The following is a 19,063-nucleotide window of genomic DNA, read 5'->3' as shown; positions in this document are numbered from 1 at the left end:
AATCTCAATGTATACATGTTGTACTTTGATAATAAAGGTTCATTCATCTTCATGAACATTAGTAGTCAAAGTTATAATTTTTATATCTCTGTACATCAACACACTCCAAATCTTCCATTAAATCAAAATATTTGGTGCTTTGCTTTGTGCATTAAAAAAAATTCAGAGGGTCTATCTTTTTGTGGGAAAACCACCCTATACCAGTCTTCCAGGACATACCAATTTTCATATAGAAAATCCCAAAATTTATCCAAAAGTCTTTTATAAAATGCTGTTTTATCTTCATTTGGGGCATACATTTTTAAAGTAGAAAGAATAGTTGGACAGAGGCTACATCAGATATCGCTTACATAGCTAGCAATGAACTTTATCCTGAGTCTATGGTCTTAATCAGAGTTTAAAAACTGCAAAATTCACATTCAAAACATGCCTGCTTAGGGGTTGGCACTGCTCAGTTGTCCATTTTAATTTATATCCCTCAAATGTCCATTAATGAGAGCTTATAGCTGAGAAGACTAGTAAAAGTAGATTTAGCAAGTGCTATCTGTCTTCCCTATTTTGCAATTCTTGTTAAATTCACATACAGTACGTAGCTATTTGCTGTTTCTGAAAACGTTTAGATATTTTCCTCAAGTGAACACTTTTTGCCAGAGTTGTTCAGATAAGTTCTCTTCTTTAGCCAGTCTGTCCAAAATGCACAGGCAGCATATTTTTATTTTTGATAGAATGTCTGCCCTGTCCAAATATTTTTAAATGTTGTGATGAAATATTTTCAATTATCCTGCTATCATAAAGGGTGCTAGGGCAGAATCTTCATGGTCATACTAAGCAACTTTATAACTTACTCCAAATGAATCTGTCATTTTTGATGAGTGATAACTGAGTGCAGGAGTTGTAATCCTTACAAAGTTCCCATAGGAGAAATGCTATTCTCATTTGCTGAGCAGCTCTGGGTTTTGATTTAAACAAAACAGTTATGAAGAGACATTTAAAAATAGTCTAATGCTATTGAGCAACTTACAAACTCAATTAAGCAGTAGTCAAATGTGGAGAAAGTATTTGGGAGCCATGTAGAAGTTTTGACCTCAGTTTCTATCAACTCATACAACATGACTAGATATAAGGATTATTGTCCAAAATATATACCAGGCATTAGGTTTCATATCTCTGTTGTAATTATAAACAATGCTTCTTCCTTGCTGAATTATTATCGTTTTTAAGTAGATACTTGCTCAATCAAAACAGTAGTGTGTACTTATGGGTTGACTCTCCTTGTAAAGTCTCTACAAGCATTCCTTATTAAGTTCAGTCCTTTGTGGCCTGCCTCTAAAACAGGGTCTTCAAACTTGGCCCTCTTATAACTTGTGGACTTCAACTACCAGAATTCCTGAACCAGGCATCTTGGCTGAGGAATTCTGGGAGTTGAAGTCCACAAGTCATAAAAGGGCCAAGTTTGAAGTCCCCTGCTCTAAAACAATGTGAGAAGTGCACCAAGCTTATTTCTTTAGTCCCTGTAATCCACTTTCAATCTCATTAGTGTATGTAAACCAAAGGTACAAAAAGCATACATGTTTTTTTTCTCAAGGCCCCTAACTTTAAGCTTTTTGAACTGAAGCCTTTTTTGAAATCCAAATCCAAATAGGCATTGCCAACGGAGATACCTTTTACTACTTTTTTGACACTCTCAAGATATATCTCAAAAGGTTGGTGGAGCAGTATTTGCAAACACTCCCATGATTTTCTTTCAGCAAGCTTTTTATTTTGTAAAATCATTTTTCAAGAAATTATTTATTATTGTTTTTACCAATGGATTCACTACAGATGCTAAGCTATGCAATTTGTAATTTCCCAGTTCTCTTTTTAAAAAGATGTTACTTTGGCTATTTTCCAGTCATGTCTGACTGAGTCTAATTTTACATATTTTGTAAAGAAATCAGCAATTTCACATTTGTGTTCTTTAGGAACTCATGGGTGAATGACATCAGGACATAAAGATCTGCTGTGGTTTAATCTCTCAAGAATTCTTTCTGTTGCTACCTCAATTTGCTTTTCCTTTCTCATAAATTTAATACAAACTGATTCTATATCTCTTTTGAAAATACAGATGCAAAACATTCATTTAGTTTCTCTGTAATCCTCACCTTATTGAGGATCCCTTTCATTTCGTTATTATCTAATAGCTTCCCTGGATGGGTTTCTGCTTCAAGTATATCTACATAAATTCTTATTATTTATATAAAAGGATTATATATTACAGACATGGAATTTTTCATATAGAATTTTTTAAGCACTAGGTCTTACTGAGGCACAATGTTAGCAGATCATTGCTAGCAAGTGATTGCAGAAGCAACATATATCTACCTGGGCTTATTCCTCCCTTATGTATGGCAAATCTGAAGTACAACCTTTGGTAGCAGGTACATTGTTTTGTTAGCACTTGAAGCTGAGCATTAATAGTTTCTGTAATATGGCACATACAATCTTTAATTTATTTTAGAATTATGTTAGTTTTTGAAGTATAACCAGATATTTCAATTATACTCTCACATTAAACTAAGGACACACCTAGACAAACATTCACTAGCATGGGAGACACTACATTATAGCTGCTAATTTCTTTAAACCTAAAGGGCAGCTTCTTAGCAGCAAAGGGAATGATTTCAGAAATGGGGAAATGTCTACTAAAGACATCTGAGTTCATTTTCATCTACTTGAATTGGGGCCATGCCCTTTATGTAACACAAATGGGAGAGATGTAACATTAATTTTCATGCTTACTAAAAAAAGATATTGCAGGGTAAACCTGTACTGACCCATTTTTGGAATGAGCAATCAAAATCACAGGTGGTAAGTGGCTTGTAGAAAGTGATTCTAGCTACTTTTGTTACACTTGAACAACATACAAAATACAAGTGAAACAGTAGTCTTTGTACAAAAGTTGACTCACAAAACATGCATTCAGCTCAACTTTTATTAAGCTGAAAAGCTTTGAGTGGATGGGTTCCTTTATTCCTTTATACATTAATTCATTTATTCAATCATTCCTGGTGGCTTAACTTTTTTTCTTGAACCTTGAATAAATTCTGAAAAATCACAAAATTGCAGTGTCTGTCTTCTTTGGAACTGTATTGTTCAGCGGGTTCCCAGTTAGAAAAAGGACAGCAGGCTTGAGTGAGATCAGCTGTTTATTTGTCTCCTCAGGAACAACTTAGCGCATTTCAAACGCCCTTATATAGTCCCGCTGGTGGATGTTATATATTCAGACACAAAACAACCCCTCACACTCATAAGGGATCCCCGGCAGCCGTTTGACAGCCGTCAAATGGCTGCCGCGGCATTCCCCCCCACACACACGTGGTGAGCGGCCGATTCTGACAGCTGTCAAACTGCCGCGCATGCGCAGTGCAATGACAGCTGTCAAACCGGCCGACTCTGACAGCTGTCAAACTGCTGCGCATGCGCAGTACACTGATAGCTGTCAAACTCCACAGAGCCGCGCATGCGCAGCTCGGCCGGAGCTGTCAAAACTGCCAGCTGGCCCGGCAACAAGCCGCCTCAGCCGCAGCCGGTCTCCTGCTTATTGGGTGTCCTAAATCTGGCGGGAGATTCTTGCCTGTTTATTGGTTTTGAGTGTTATTGTTGCTATCCCAGTTTACTATAAATACGAGAGATTCCCGGCATTGTTTCGCCCGGGACCTCTGCCCAAATAAACGCTGTTGTTTTGAACCTGCCTGCTGTCTCGCTGTCGTCCCTCAAGACACTACAGTGGACTCCTGGCCAATCCCTGTTCGGGGATTCTCCCGCTGCTTCCGCTCGACCAATCCCTGATGACCGCATGTGGAGCTGTCAGGTCGCAGCTGCTATTGGTAGCTGTCAGTGGTAGCTGTGTGTGCAGCTGTCAGCTGTCAAAGAAATGTCAAACTTGCGAACTTATGTTTATAACTATTAAATCCCTTAACAACATATATTACAGGAACAATTACAATATATTCTACATTATCATCTCACATATAAGTATAGATAATGATATGTGTACTCTATTAAAAATTAACTTGAAGGCTCGTAAGGTCAAATAATGAAGAACTATGAAATATTTTAGGAGACATTTTTATAATTACTGTCATTTTATTAATGATACAAAATAAAATATTATTATTAATTAGTAGCAGTTAAATGGCATAAAACTATTTTAAATCCTGAAAATAATGAACATGAGCCTATTTGTGATATTACCCTGAAAAATAGCAAATAGATTCTTGTACGATCCTTTTCATCACTAAGAAGCATGACCGTTCACATAATATGGGATATCTGAATTGCCATTACTTTTAATCTCCTTCTTCAAAGTATTATAATAAGCATGTGGATTCAACTGGCATTCTTAGAAGACAGCAGTGGAAAAGAGTAAAGCTGAATATTTTCTTTTAAAGCTTGCTCAAGCAGTACTGTAGGGAGTGGGTGTCAGGGACACAGTAGAGAAATTCATAAAAATAGCAGACTGCTTCTGCTTGGTATGATTTTGAGTATTATGATTTCACAGTGAAGAAAATTGCATGTGTACTACCTACTTTATTTTTATTCATGAGCATACATGATGTATGTTACCTGAGGTGCTTTGTTTTCTCTTGTTGGTGTTTATAGAATGTGTAGAGGCATGCATGTTGCACTCACATGTGTACATTTTACTAAGCATCAACTTTTTATTTCCTGTGAAGAGCTATTTTTTTCCACATATTAAAATTGACCAATGGGAAAAGTTTCCTTATAAATATAAAAGTTTCCTTATGCACAGGGAGACAAGATGATTAAAAAGAGGATTATAATAAAACTTTGTCCAGATTTTAGCTAAGAAGTCCATCTGATGATATGCATTTCATCCACCTATGGGAATTTTACTGGAATAAAGTTATTTATTTAATATTACTTCTGAATTGTTCAGCTGCTAAGTAAGCAAGAGATTTCAAAAGTAAGCTTTTTAACATTAAGCTAAACTTAAACTGAAAAAGTACATATCAGTAGAAAACATGAATAAAATTGTTTAGTCATAAGTTCCAATCATTTTCATTTTCCTCTGTATATGTTGCAATTGAAATACAAATATAAGTTTTTTGGAGTGCTGATATTATCTTTGGATACAGAAAAAGTCTGTCAGCTTTTTTTATCATTTCTTCTATCTTTTTTATCTACTGTACCATCCTGAATATCTTTTTTTCTTTCAAAAGTTTCCATTAAATAGGTAAATACTTTATTAAATAGGGAATAGATAGCCGGTTTGGTGTAATGATTAAGGCAATAGATTAGAAACGGGGAGAATAGGAACAAGGCTGGCTTCTCAAGATTGTTCCAAATAAGGTAACCTTTGTAACTGATTTTGTCAGTGCAAACGGTGTTCAAGTGGTGCTCCAGATGTTTTGAGATTGCACCCAAGATTGCACCTATTGCTATTGGTATTATTTTTGCTCTCTTTTGCCACAGTCCTTCTATTTACAAGTCTTTATATTTTGTGTTATTATTAAAGTATTATCATTTATTATTATTAATTGCACATGAGGAAGATATCTGAACTAATACAATCAATACAATACTATATTTTTTTAAAAAATCATCAAATGATTCAAAGTGCAAATTGTGCAAAGAAGCAGAAGAAACTGTATCATATAGTCAGCTCATGTAAGAAGATCACATAAGAACTGATTGTAAACAGTGACAGAACACATTAGTTATAATAATTCACGGGAGCATCTGGCAATGAAAAACTGGTGGGAACATACAGTAGAATTGAAAAAGAGTTAATTGTGGGATTTTTGAATACAGACTGATAAAGTTTTGACTGATAAGACAGCAGATATAACTGTGGTTGAAGAAAGTGTGGGTAATAGATGTGACAATATCAGGCGATAGCATTTTAGCGAAGATTAAAAAATATCAAGATCTGAAAACTGAAGGTGAATGATTTTGGCATAAACAGGCCATAATGATACCAGTAGTCAGAACACTGGATGTCATACCAAATCTTGAACAGCACTTAGAAAATCTACAGATTGATAAAATTTCCATCTGTGAAATACAAAAAAACCCACATATCTTGGATCCAGGCATATGATATGCTGATACATAATGACATCCAAGGTTCTTGGGAAAAACCTGATGAGTATGGAGGCCAATACAAGCTAAAAAACTGGTAACTGTGATTTCATATTGTTGTGTATACAGGCTGCTGCAAGCCCACTGTTTGTATTTATACACATCCTTAATTTATCAAAGACCTCAATCTTACTGTAGATTTTGTCACATATTTACAAAAAACTATATACTAATCATTTTGCATGGTTATTTTCTACATTGCAAAGCAGTTGTTAAATATTATCAATGATTTAAAGATCGTTGTTCTTCTCCACAGTGAGAACAATTGAAAACCCAGGAAATTTCATTTGAATTAACTGTAAAGAGGAGTGATCTGAAATTTTGGTGCATCATAATATAGCCCATTTTTTAGTATCCACTTTTCAAGTGAGATTTGTATTTGTATTGTGTAGCTGCAGACAACCAAAGATACAACCCTACTTATACATCCGTAGTTGCTTAAAGATTCAAAATATACTAGTCAATATGGCAGATGCAGAAGTTCATAACCTTTTAGTCAATATTTTATAACATCAGTGGTGTAATCTGATACTGAGCAGCCCTAAGTTCCATTCCACATTATATTACTTTTAGCCTGAAATGGTATTAGTGACTAAAAGTAATATAATGTGGAATTGTTTATCCATTAGTACTTATGAAGGCTTGCAATAATAGAAACCAAGTAAGGATTTCTAATACAACAATTTAATCATTATTTCCCAAAGTATGATGTTTTGCAAATACATATATTTTACTAAGCATATTTTGTCATATTAATATTGATTTTAATTAGATTGCAAAAGTTACAATTACACATAGCCTGTTCCACTGGTATTTAAAGATGGGTTGTAATAACAGATCTTGATTGTATGATTCATGCATTGTTAAGCATCTATTAGATCAGTGATGGCGAATCTTTTAGAGACCGAGTGCCCAAACTGCAACACAAAACCCACTTATTTATCGCTGGGTGCCGGGTGGGCATGGCCCACTGGGTGGGCATGGCTGTGGTGGTCATGGCAGTTTGGGTGGGTGTGGCCAAGGTGGGCATGGTCACCTCAATGTTGCTCATGGTGATGGACGCCAGTGGAGGGTGGGCAGGGATGGAGGAGGTCCAGGGGGTCTCTGGCAATTGGGGCAGTAGGCAGGAGGCTCGTCCTGCGTGGTGAGGCGAGGCAGGATGGGGGTGCCATTGCCATGGGGCAAGGCAAGGGCCAGGGCAGCTGCTGCCTGACACCATCGGTCCCCGTACACAGAGGCCAGTGAGTGTTGTGACTCAGGGCCAGCCTGTGGGTCCGACAGCCGGGTCCGATGTATCGGAGGACTCAGATGTGGGGGAGGAGGGAAACGAACCGGCTGATGATGATTTGGAGGCTTTGCAGAGTCCTCAGCCGGGGACCTCTTCTCAGCTGTGTGAGCCCGAGAGTGCGGAGGATGATGACCCACAGCTGGCCCTGTTCAAGGACGCCCGACGCAGGAGGCAGACGAGCAGGGACAAACAAAGAAAGGCTATGGGACTCCTCGGGAGGAGGCACAGGGAGACCACGCCCTGAGCTCTCTATAAAAGAAGTGTTTGGGGAGGGGTTGGTTGCTGAAAGCAACTTTCCCGCTTGAGAAGACAAGCTCTTGTGTTTTTGTTAACTGCGTAATTAAATCTTGGCAGAAGCCTTTTAGCCTTGGACGCTTTCCAGACTCTTCTTTTGATTAGGGGTGCGAGAAGAGGGCTGGTTCAGAACAGTGAGCACATGGGGACCAACGGTGTCTCTCAGCAGCTACAGCCTGCTGGCCTCTTGACTGGTGCACTCTGGGGCTCTGCAGCCCACTGCCAGCAGTTCATGCCCAGGAAAAGGAGAGCATGTGAGGCCAGGAGGGACGGGATGCGGGGGAGGGAAACCAGCCATGCTGGGATGCATCCGGCCATGTGGGGCCTCGGCGAGTTACCAGGTGGTTGCTTGAAGAGGGACGGTTGCCATCTCCGGGGCATGGCAAGTGTGCCCACAGAGAGGGCTCTAAGTGCCGCCTCTGGCACGCATGCCATAGGTTCGCCACCACTGTATTAGATAATATTAATTTTATCACATTTCAAAAAATTGTACAGAAAGAAGCACAGAAGTTTAGATAATTAGAACTCATAAATCTAGATGGCAAGACACAAAAAATCCAAAGATTTCAAAGTTTGTAAATTATTTTTATCTTCCAAATTCTATTTTTAATTATTAGATTCCAAATAGCTAGACTTTTTGGTTTACAATGAGTATCTTCAAGACTAAAAATCACTAGACCATGGTAAAGTGGTAAATAAACAAACAAACAAATAAGTAAATAAGTGAAAGCATGCCAAAATAGCACTGTCACAACACTCATAAATGGACCATCCATTTATATGAAATAAATAACAGAAAGGTGACAAAAACAATATTTAAGTCTGTGGAGTGGATGTCAACTGAAAAATAAATAAAAACTATTCTGAATTACCTTGCACAGTGTTAAAGGTGTCATTCCAATCCACCATTTTTCTTTCTTTAGTGGTGGAAGGCAGAGGAGAATCAACTATCTCCTAGATTTATTTAGAACAGAACAGAGCAAAACAGAACAGAATAGAATAGAGCTGGAAGTCTTCTAATCCAGCCTGCTGCTCAAGCAGGAGAACCTATATCATTTCAGACAAGTGACTGTCGACTCTCTTCTTAAAAATCCCCAGTGATGGAACACCCACGACTTCTGAAGGCAAGCTGTTCCACTGGTTGATTCACCTCATGTTAGGAAGTTTCTCCTTAATTCCAGGTTGCTTTTCTCTTTTGTCAGTTTCCAACCATTGTTTCTTGTCCTGCCCTCTGGTGCTTTGGAGAATAGTTTGACTCTTCTTTGGGGCAGCCCCTTAAATACTGGAATATTGCTATCATGTCATACTGCTATCAAGAGCCTTGGTGCAGCAGTGGGCTAATGCCTCCTTAAGTAACACCAACTGCCTGCAATTAGTGCAGATTCGAGTCCCACCAGGCTCAAGGTTGACTCAGCCTTCCATCCTTCTGAGGTAGGTAAAATAAGGACCCAGATTGTTGGGGGCAATAAGCTGACTTTGTAATAATGCCACTTGGAGGGGGGCGAAAGCCCTAATAAGCAGGCATATACATAGAATGAAGGCTATTGCTAAGCACATTGATTTGTGCTTTAGATTGTAAGCTGCCCAGAGTCTTCGGAGAAGGCCAGGATATAAATGGGATCAAAATAAATAAATAAATAAATAAATAAATAAATAAATAAATAAATAAATAAATAAATAAATAAATGTCACTCCTGTTTCTTCTTTTCTTTAGATTAGTTAGGTGCCCTGTAATATACAGGGACGCGGTGGCTCAGTGGGTTAGGACACTGAGCTTGTCAATCAGAAGGTCGGCAGTTTGGCGGGTCGAATACAGAGTGCCACATAACAGAGTGAGCGCCTGTTACTCATCCCAGCTTCTGCCAACCTAGCAGTTTGAAAGCACATAAAAATGCAAATAGAAAAATAGGGACCACTACAGTGGGAAGGTAACAGCGTTCCGTAAGCCTTTGGCATCTAGTCATGCCGACCACATGACCACAGAGACATCCTCGGACAAGCGCTGGCTCTTTGGCTTTGAAACGGAGATGAGCACCGGCTCCTAGAGTCGGAAATGACTAGCACGCATGTGCGGGGGAAGCTTTACCTTTACCTTTAATATACATTGATGTCACTATTTTTCCTTTTATATTGAGCCATATTCATTCTGGAGGGATTTTATCTTTGATCACGTGAATTTCTGTGGATATGTTGTGTTCTCTTACATATAGTGCAACTCCTCCTCCTCTTTTTATGGATCTATTTCTTATGAACAATTTATATCTATCCATCTGTACATTCCAGCCATGGGCTTCATCCCACCAGGTTTCTGTAATGCAGTAATTTCTGTGCTGCTGCTATGTATATCAAAGAATTAAAGGAATAAACTATATGTCTTTATATAACTAGAAATAGATATTATGACTTCTACCAATGTTTCAAGTCTTTCTTCCTGAATGTTGCTCTTTTGTCACTTAAGTGTTCTTTTTTTAAAAAAATCTTTGATTATATTTAATAAATACAAGTCAAATTACATAGATGTATGTGAGTGGGTGTATTCACATGCTGCACATGTGCACACTATTGTGTCAATCTTTTTTTTTTTACTCCTGATGATTGCCTGGATAAGTCCTTGCAGTTTTCTTGGCAAGATTTTTTGAACTAGTTTGCCATTGCTTCCTTCATAAGACTGAGAATTACTAGCTTAAGATCAACCAGCTGGCTTCATGCCCAACGAAGCATTGGAACTCACAAACTGTTTCTACCTTGTGCTTTTAACCAACAAACTTCACTGTCTCTCTCTCCTTCTCCCTCTCTCTAGAGAGACACACATAAATATAAATATATGCTATCTATATTGAGTGGCCTGTTTGTTTGCTTGCTGTCATGTAGGTATACAAATTGATTGGGTTGTACTGAGTGAAAACTAAACTCGAAATTACCCACAGTAATTTTCCACCATACAATTAGCATTATTGAAAAGTAGTTTTAATATAAATATTGCATCAGTTGGATATAAATACTGTAACTAAATCATAGATTGCCAATGAAAACTTTTCCTAAAGTCATAAATGTATCATTTAAATCCATTACCATTACCATTTCAATCAGAGCTTAATATATAGGGTAAAAATCAAAAATACATGCTGCTATTTTTGCTAGAATATAAAATTTCACATTGAGGGTGGTTTCAGAGTTATTTCTTCAAAACTATATAATGTGATTTAGCTAAACAAATAACAGACTCAATTATTCAGTGTATTCAAATCAGAGTAAACTAAAGAACTATAGAAACTTTATTAAACTCAAAGAATGAGAAAATCTGAGCATCGATCATCACATAAAACCAAAACAGAACTCATGCTTATTAAATACTGCAAATGATAACACTAAAACCGAAGACAGGATACTTAGGGAAGTATAAAATATTTAATTTGTGAAATTGAATTTGTAGCTTTGATGGCTTCTTAAACTAATACACATCTTCGCTTTCATACTATAAAACAAAATGAATTTTTTGTGATTATGTTCTGAGAAATCAAATAGGCTATTTTATTCTTCTGTTTATTCTCAGTAGATGCAATTTTTTGAAAAACCTATAAAAACAACATTATTGTGTCTGGTCTCTTGAATATTTAATTCATTTCTGTTTGTTTGTTTGTTTTTCTTTTTTTAAAATACTCCTGAAGTTGCTATTATTATTATTATTATTATTATTATTATTATTATTATTATTATTATTATTATTATTATTATTATTATTATTCAGTAAGTCATGAAACATTTCTAATTTGATGAAAAGTGTATGCTGTCTCATGCTGATATTACTGTATCACATGAAAATAAAATACATATGTGTTAATAAGGTAAGTTAGGAAAATAATATTTTGAGGTAAATTCTTAGTGTTTATGTTTCCATGTCTGGGTCTCCGTAATACTTAGACAGGTCTAAAATGGAGTTGAGTAATTTGTGATTTTGTGTGTCATGGAAACCTAGACATTCAGAGTCATTTTGAAAGACATTCAGAAAAATAACATTATTCTGGAGATACTCACATTGATGAACAAAGAATTTCCCCTCATTTAGGTTTTTCAAAGATTAGTGTTAATGTGATTTTAATGTGAAGTTGTTTAAATTGTAATGGTAAACCTGGTAAATGGTAATGCAAAGATTAAGGTAAAGGTAAAGAAAAAGGTTCCCCCACACATGCGTGCTAGTCGTTTCTGACTCAAGAGGCTGGTGCTCATCTCCATTTCAAAGCTGAAGAGCCAGCATTTGTCCGAGGATGCCTCCGTTGTCATGTGGCCGGCATGACTAGACGCCAAAGGCGCACGGAACACTGTTACCTTCCCACTGTAGTGGTCCCTATTTTTCTACTTGCATTTTTACATGCTTTCGAACTGCTAGGTTGGCAGAAGCTGGGACGAGTAACAGGTGCTCACTCTGTTACGCGGCACTCGGGATTTGACCCGCCAAACTGCCGACCTTCTGATCGACAAAACTCAGTGTCCTAACCCACTGAACCACCACATGGTGTTTTACTTTGTTTTGTTTATCAATATAAACAAAACAAAGTAAAACACCATCTTAATCTTTGCATTTTTTTTCCTAAAAAGTCACCAGGAAGTTTTATCACCAGCAAATTTAATTGAGGGTTGTCCGGGTAAACCCCCCAATGTCAGAACTCCTACCTATCTTGCTCAATATTCAAATATAACAGCTGTCCCTGAGTTGGTAGATAATCTATACTAAGGGATCCCTTTTGGCAGTGGTCCCCAATCTTTCTGGGTCCATGGCGGACATTGACAGCAGGAGAGGGATGGTTTCATGTATGCAACTTAATCCTGTGCATGCGCAAATGGAGCTTTGCACACTTGCCTGCCACTTTGCGTGACCCAGTTTCCAAAGGACTGAGAACAAGTAGTGGTCTGCAAACCGGGTACTGGATATCCCCGCCTTATGATACTACAGGCAAAGTTTTAGCCATGAGTAAAAATAATATGAAACTTCAGATACTTGAACTGATTTTGCAATAAAGAAGGACCACAATATCTCTGTTTATTAAAGTTCCAGTAAAATATAAGCCTAAAATTACAGAAATGCAGATTCTGAACAAGAAAAAAAATCATTAATAAAAGCACTTGGAGAGTGGAACTAAGTAACTCCTTTTAAGAGAGAGAGGCTCTATCAATATTGTTTTCATTTGGTTTCCTGCTCTAAGATGGATTTGATGGCCTAGGTGATTGCTTGCAACTTTGTGAGGTAGAAGACAACAATGCTACGAGCTTATGACAGGCCAAAATATTCAACTTAAATAGCAAGACAAAATGACAGTCAAAGGAGAAAATATATTCATAGTGGGTAAATTGGGTTAAAGTGAGTTTTTCATTTTTGCAAGGTTGGTACAATCTATTATTTTAAAAGTATGTTGAAATACACATTATTTTGGCAAAACATTTTTCACTAAATATATAAATTCTGGATTGCAATTCGCTAAAGTATTCTGGTCTTGATATATTTCCACCTTGTTTTTATGAAAATATTGATTTTCACATAGGTGGATAGATCAATAGTAGGGATATTGAATTAGGGCTCCATAGTCTGAGGACTAAAATTTCAATATATGTATTGGCTTAAAAGTAAAAATAGATAACTTGATAGTCATATTGAACTAAATTAATTCTTCTCTCATCCCTACTATGAAGTTGAAATTCTATCCAGTAGAAAATAATCCAAGGGCATAAAATTCTTTTTTCAGCCTATGAAATAGCAAGTTCTGTATAGCCTCTAGCAACTATTTTAATGTAACAAAAATCTTATACATATTTGGTGTCGCTAGCAACAAGAAGGAAACCTCATATCATTTTTATAAACTTGTTAATAATTAAATATGCCTCTCCTTAATTTTATTAGCTCATCTGAAAATATTATTTCAAATGACTATATCTGCCAATATGAAATCTGTACTGTTATTGCTGTTACTACTGAGCTGTTTACAGTGGATTAAAATTGTTAACTTGGACTGCTTTAACTAATGAAGACAATAAGACTAGAGTACAGAGTACAAGTCAAGTTATCTCCAGAAACTGGGAATATTGACATTTTAAAGTGATTAACTTTATTTGTCCTTATAATATTGAGTTGTTAATTTATTTACTGATAAAATTTGTATAGCTATACATCTCACAATTGAGGACTTGCTGGGGTACACAACAATAGAAAAAAAATACAAAATAAATACAAAAATACAAATAAATACAAAAACAGGAAGTACAAATATAAAAGCTATATTTAAAAGTATCATAAAAACTAATAATACAAACCATAGGTAAAAAAAATAAACAAACAATGCTCCCTACAACAGTGGAGCCATGAAGTCTACAGTTCCATGGAAGTCCAGTTCTGCTGACATAACCTGGTCTTCAGAGCCTTTCAGAAAATCAAAAAATTCTTTAACTTTCTTTGAGCATATCTCCATATTTGTACATGGAACATATAAAGTTACTAATTTTATGCCTAAACCATATAATTTTATCTGCCTCTATTTAGAAAGAAATATCCATTGATTTAAGTTATGCTTATTCTGAAGTAAGAATATACTGGATATGGATATGGATATGGATATGGATATGGATATGGATATGGATATGGATATGGATATGGATATGGATATGGATATGGATATGGATATGGATAGTACAGTATATGCTATAAGGAAATGAAAAAATGAAATAGCACTAGCAATAGAATTATATCTGTTTATATAATGACTCCATTACAGGAGTCTCTCAGTGATTTACAGAGTCAGCCTATTGCCTCCAACAATCTGGGTTATCATTTTACTGATCTTGGAAGGATGGAAGGCTGAGTCAGCCTTGAGCTGGTCAGGTTGGAACTCCTGGCTGTAGGCAGAGTTAGATTGCAATACTGCATTCTAACCACTGGGCAAACACAGCTCTTTATTTATTGCAGAAATGTGACAATAATGATGTTTCTGTTGTATTGTAAGAACACAGTTCTTCCTCCAAATGTCCAAAGTCTAAAGGACTGCTATGGGCATTTTTGAAATATGGATGATTGCCATTCATGCTTTGAGAAAGTAAGGAACAACCCATATATGAAATAATTTGAAGAGATGAAACATTTTGTATGCCTTTATCAGTCCAATATTTGGAGTTGTATTAGAGGCAATAACATTTTTCATTGATATTCAGCAGAATTATAGCAAGTCTCCAATGACAAATGCAAAAACCAGGACTTACTCAACTAATGGGTAGCATATTCTGATGCAAGATAAGGATTAATGGAATTCAGGAGGGATTGGACTCAGTCCATTTGATAACACTAAATACTCAACCATTGTCATAGTTTTCAGGATATATTTTAGAATAGAATTCAGCTACCCATTTACTGAAAGATGCAATGTTGTGAATTAAAAGGGGAAAGGGGACAAAGTAAAGTGGCCATATTATTTTGCTTTGCCTATTGTACAAGGCCACTTCTAGGTGATTATCTAGTAGTTATTGAAAGGTAAAAGGACTCTGAAAGCATGAATAATTTTTCTAGGGCTTGTAGAAAATTCTAACACCCCCAGTAGAAAGTTATAGAAAGTGCTAATTAAGGCTGAAAGTTGGTACTAATCGCATAATCTCAACACTGTACCCACTCTACTCAGCCTCCACTAATTGGTTTCTATTGCAATATTTTACAAAATAAATGCTGTAAAAACAAGATTAAGTTCTTGGTATTTTAGGTTTTATTGTATTCAAATGCAATTTTTGTTGTTCTATCAATCATTGGTTTCTCCCACAATACTAATAACTTTCTGATAACTTTGTCTATGCTGCTATCAAAACTCTGCAGTTTAATCACACACAATCCAGATACCGACAAATGAATAATACTGTAAGATAGTAACAAAAAGCATTAGAAGGAATCTACCCATATACATGAAAAGACTTATTGCTGAAAGAAAATCAGTTTCAGGTTCTGGGGCATGAATGAATCCTTAGTAGAATCTCTTAGAACCCTCTAAAAATTCTAATATTCATCAACCCAAATTATCTTTTGTGGACCATTGGTCTTGCCATGACATTTGCTACATTTGGCTCACCCTCCAATCTCCTGACTTTGTTATTGGGTTAGAAAGTTTAATGACACCATTACTATTTATATTTCTTGAATTTATAGAGCAAAACTCTATGGTCATTTCATGTCAGAATTACTGACTGAGATGTTTCCCATTTGGTTTTGTAATTTCCTCCTTGCTACTTCCCTCAGTTAAGAATCTGTCACTCTAAGTGCTCATATGCCAGCTATTTCTTAGAACACCTATTTTTATTGCCAGATGGAGGTAATGAAGCATATCAATAAAATGACCACCTGAAGGAAGTATATTTTGGAGTTAATATTAATCAATCCTCCTTCAAATTAAGTGTTATATATCCAGATCAGTGACTATCAACTACCATAAGGGTATAACCTGACCAAAATGGTACAGCAATTCTCCTTTGCCTGAGAGCTGAGTGAAAGATGTTACTTCAAATGCCCTCTTTTCTCACGAAAGGAATAAATGAACCATGCTTTTGTCAGATTAAAATCCTAAATTCATTCTATCACTGATTTATTTATAGACTATATCTATACTCCTTTATCACCATTAAAATGCAAATCTGTGGTGTTAAATGTTAAATGCCATAAGAGTAAAAATTATAAACCGCAGCATCTGGATTCAGCACATCCCATTATGTTACTTGATTCCTTAGCATAGACATAGAGACTTCTTTTCCATTTCAGCTTTTGCACAGAATTTGTAAAGTATTAAACATTTGGTTAAACTATTTAAATTTAACTTAATGCTTGTTTCAGTATACTGTATAGAGATTGTAGAATTCAAGGAGCAAAACGAGATTATTTGAATTTTCAATTTACTAGCATTTTTTGTTTTATCAGGTATCTTGTGTATCTCAGTAGCTACATTGCATCAATTCATTCTTAATCTTACATATAATTTTTAAATATATTAGCCTGTATGTTTATTAGACAAGCAATATTGTAGATTGCAATTTAGTCCTGCCACTTATTTATCCTTTAGCTATGGATTAATTGTCAGCAGCTCAGAAACCATTCATCAACATTTATGTTTCTAGAGTGTCCTGAAATGTCCGGTGTAGATCAATTTCAAAATAATACATAAAAAAATAAAATAGCCAATAACTATCCAGTCTTTGGTGCTAGCTTAACCTGTTGCCAAAGGAGACAGTGTATAGGTGGCTGCTCTTAAGGTACTTTACCAATGGCTACTAAAGCCAGATGCCTTGGAAAGACATAATGAAAGAACTTGAAATGGTGGAGAAAGATATCTGTGTATTTGCGTATCAGTGTGCAAAAGACAGAGACTGAATCTGAATCTGCCAATTCGAATACAGATAAAGAAGTATGCCACAGTAAATCTGTTCTCTTTCTGTTAATTAAATATATTTTGTTCTTTATTAAAATGCTTTTATATGAACTCATGTTTCAGGATTAATTGAACAATGAACCAATGTTCTTGGCTGGGAAACATTTCTATTCATTCCATATTTTGTGATCAAAGAGTAAAACTCAACAAAAAAATAGGTATGGCTGGATTACTGGACATTGTAGGCTGCTGTTAAGAGATTCTCTTTTCTCTGCAATCTCTGCTCTGTTTTTGCTGGAGGCAATTTTAGTTATACAAAACCAAGAAGCTATTATTATGTGCCAATAAATCATTTTTCACATCATGAACTATACTTCCTATACTCCTTTATGATACATTTCTCTTTGCTTTTCTTGTTTTGTTGGAGTAGTGACTTATAATTAGACTGTTTTAAATGCCAAGTGAAGACAGTTGTTCTCTAAAGTTATCCATGCTTTGCTGATTATTTTTTTTCTATCCAAAACTTTTTAAAGATATCAGCAGAGAATATGGAAATCTTGTTCAGTCTAATTAATGATGCATGTAAACAGATTAAGAAAACTTTTTAAGTGATTAGAATAGATAACGTTTTAAAATAGAATGAGAAAGTAATGTAATTCTCCAAGGAAGTATGTTATTCAAGTCATCCATAAATATATGCAATTATGAAAAATACAGTGCTTGCTTAAGGTTATGTATTACATCAAATCATTCAAAATGTTAAAAACCCAAGTAGACTACTGAAGATTATGGTATATACTATAGAAACTGTAGGTGATCACACCTTAGGTAATATTTAGTAATAAGGCAGTGAAAGTGTGAGATGCAAAGCCACGTGGTCTCCTTTTCCTCCTTCTCCTCTTCATATTCCTTTAATCTTTGAGTGATGTTTACTTCATTATTTTAACTAAGCTTTTATTAGAAAGAAATAGTATGCAGTGGTCAAAAGAAACCAGTCCTTCTGGAAATGTTGTAACTGTGTATGTTTTCCTGGATAATGGTTCTTCAAAGGTTTTCTCAACTTGACTAAATATATTATTTTAATATGGATTTTATTTGTTTCTCTTAAAGCCTATATTACTAATTTTGCCTCATCACTTTTAGTGAAGACCAAAGTGATAACCAAAGTTTTCAATTATGAGATTCTACATTGTAAAAATATTTTTTTTTCTTTTTTTTTCTTTTTGGGTGTAATTTTATAAAAATTAATGCATTGTATTAAGAGAATTAATACAATTAATTAATTAATACAATTAATTAAGAGAATAAAACTATTATTAGAGAGGAATAGTTTTCTCCCTTTGCAAAAGAATAATACTTTGTAGATAGTGATTCAAATTTTAAACCATCTTTGTTATTATAATACAAAATCTAGTTTATATTTCATTGATTTTCATTGACTAGGAAAAATGGTTGTTTTGTAGGCTTAACAGCAGTTTTTTATATTTTCAAAATTTCAGAATTAACCATTATTAGCTTCAGTTTTCATCCAATGGATAATGCTGGGTATAATGTGACAAGAGACAAGAGACAGACAGATACAGACTGAGAGAGTTTGGTGCAGTAGTTAAGGCACAAGAGTAAAAATCAGAAGATCATTTTTAGTCCTGCATGATTAGGGCCAGTCACTTTTTCTCAGCCCTAGAAAGAAGGCAGTGGCAAATTACTTCCAAAAACCTTGTCAAGAAAACTGCAGGGACTTATCTAGAGAGATCAGAAGTTAATATATCCAGTGCTATTTTATGGTTGCATGGTTAAGATTATGTAAGTATGAATGTAATGATATGTAGGCCAGGCTTGAACATCTAGTTAACACTTGCAGAATAGTTTATTATCTTGCCTAATACTTGGAAATAACCTACAGGGGGGAAAACACAAGCCTAATCAAGCCAGTTGTACTTAATCTATGCTTCTAGTA

This window comes from Vipera ursinii (genome assembly GCF_947247035.1).
Source record: "Vipera ursinii genome assembly, chromosome: 4".
Taxonomy (NCBI): domain Eukaryota; kingdom Metazoa; phylum Chordata; class Lepidosauria; order Squamata; family Viperidae; genus Vipera; species Vipera ursinii.
This window is presented reverse-complemented; position numbering follows the sequence as displayed.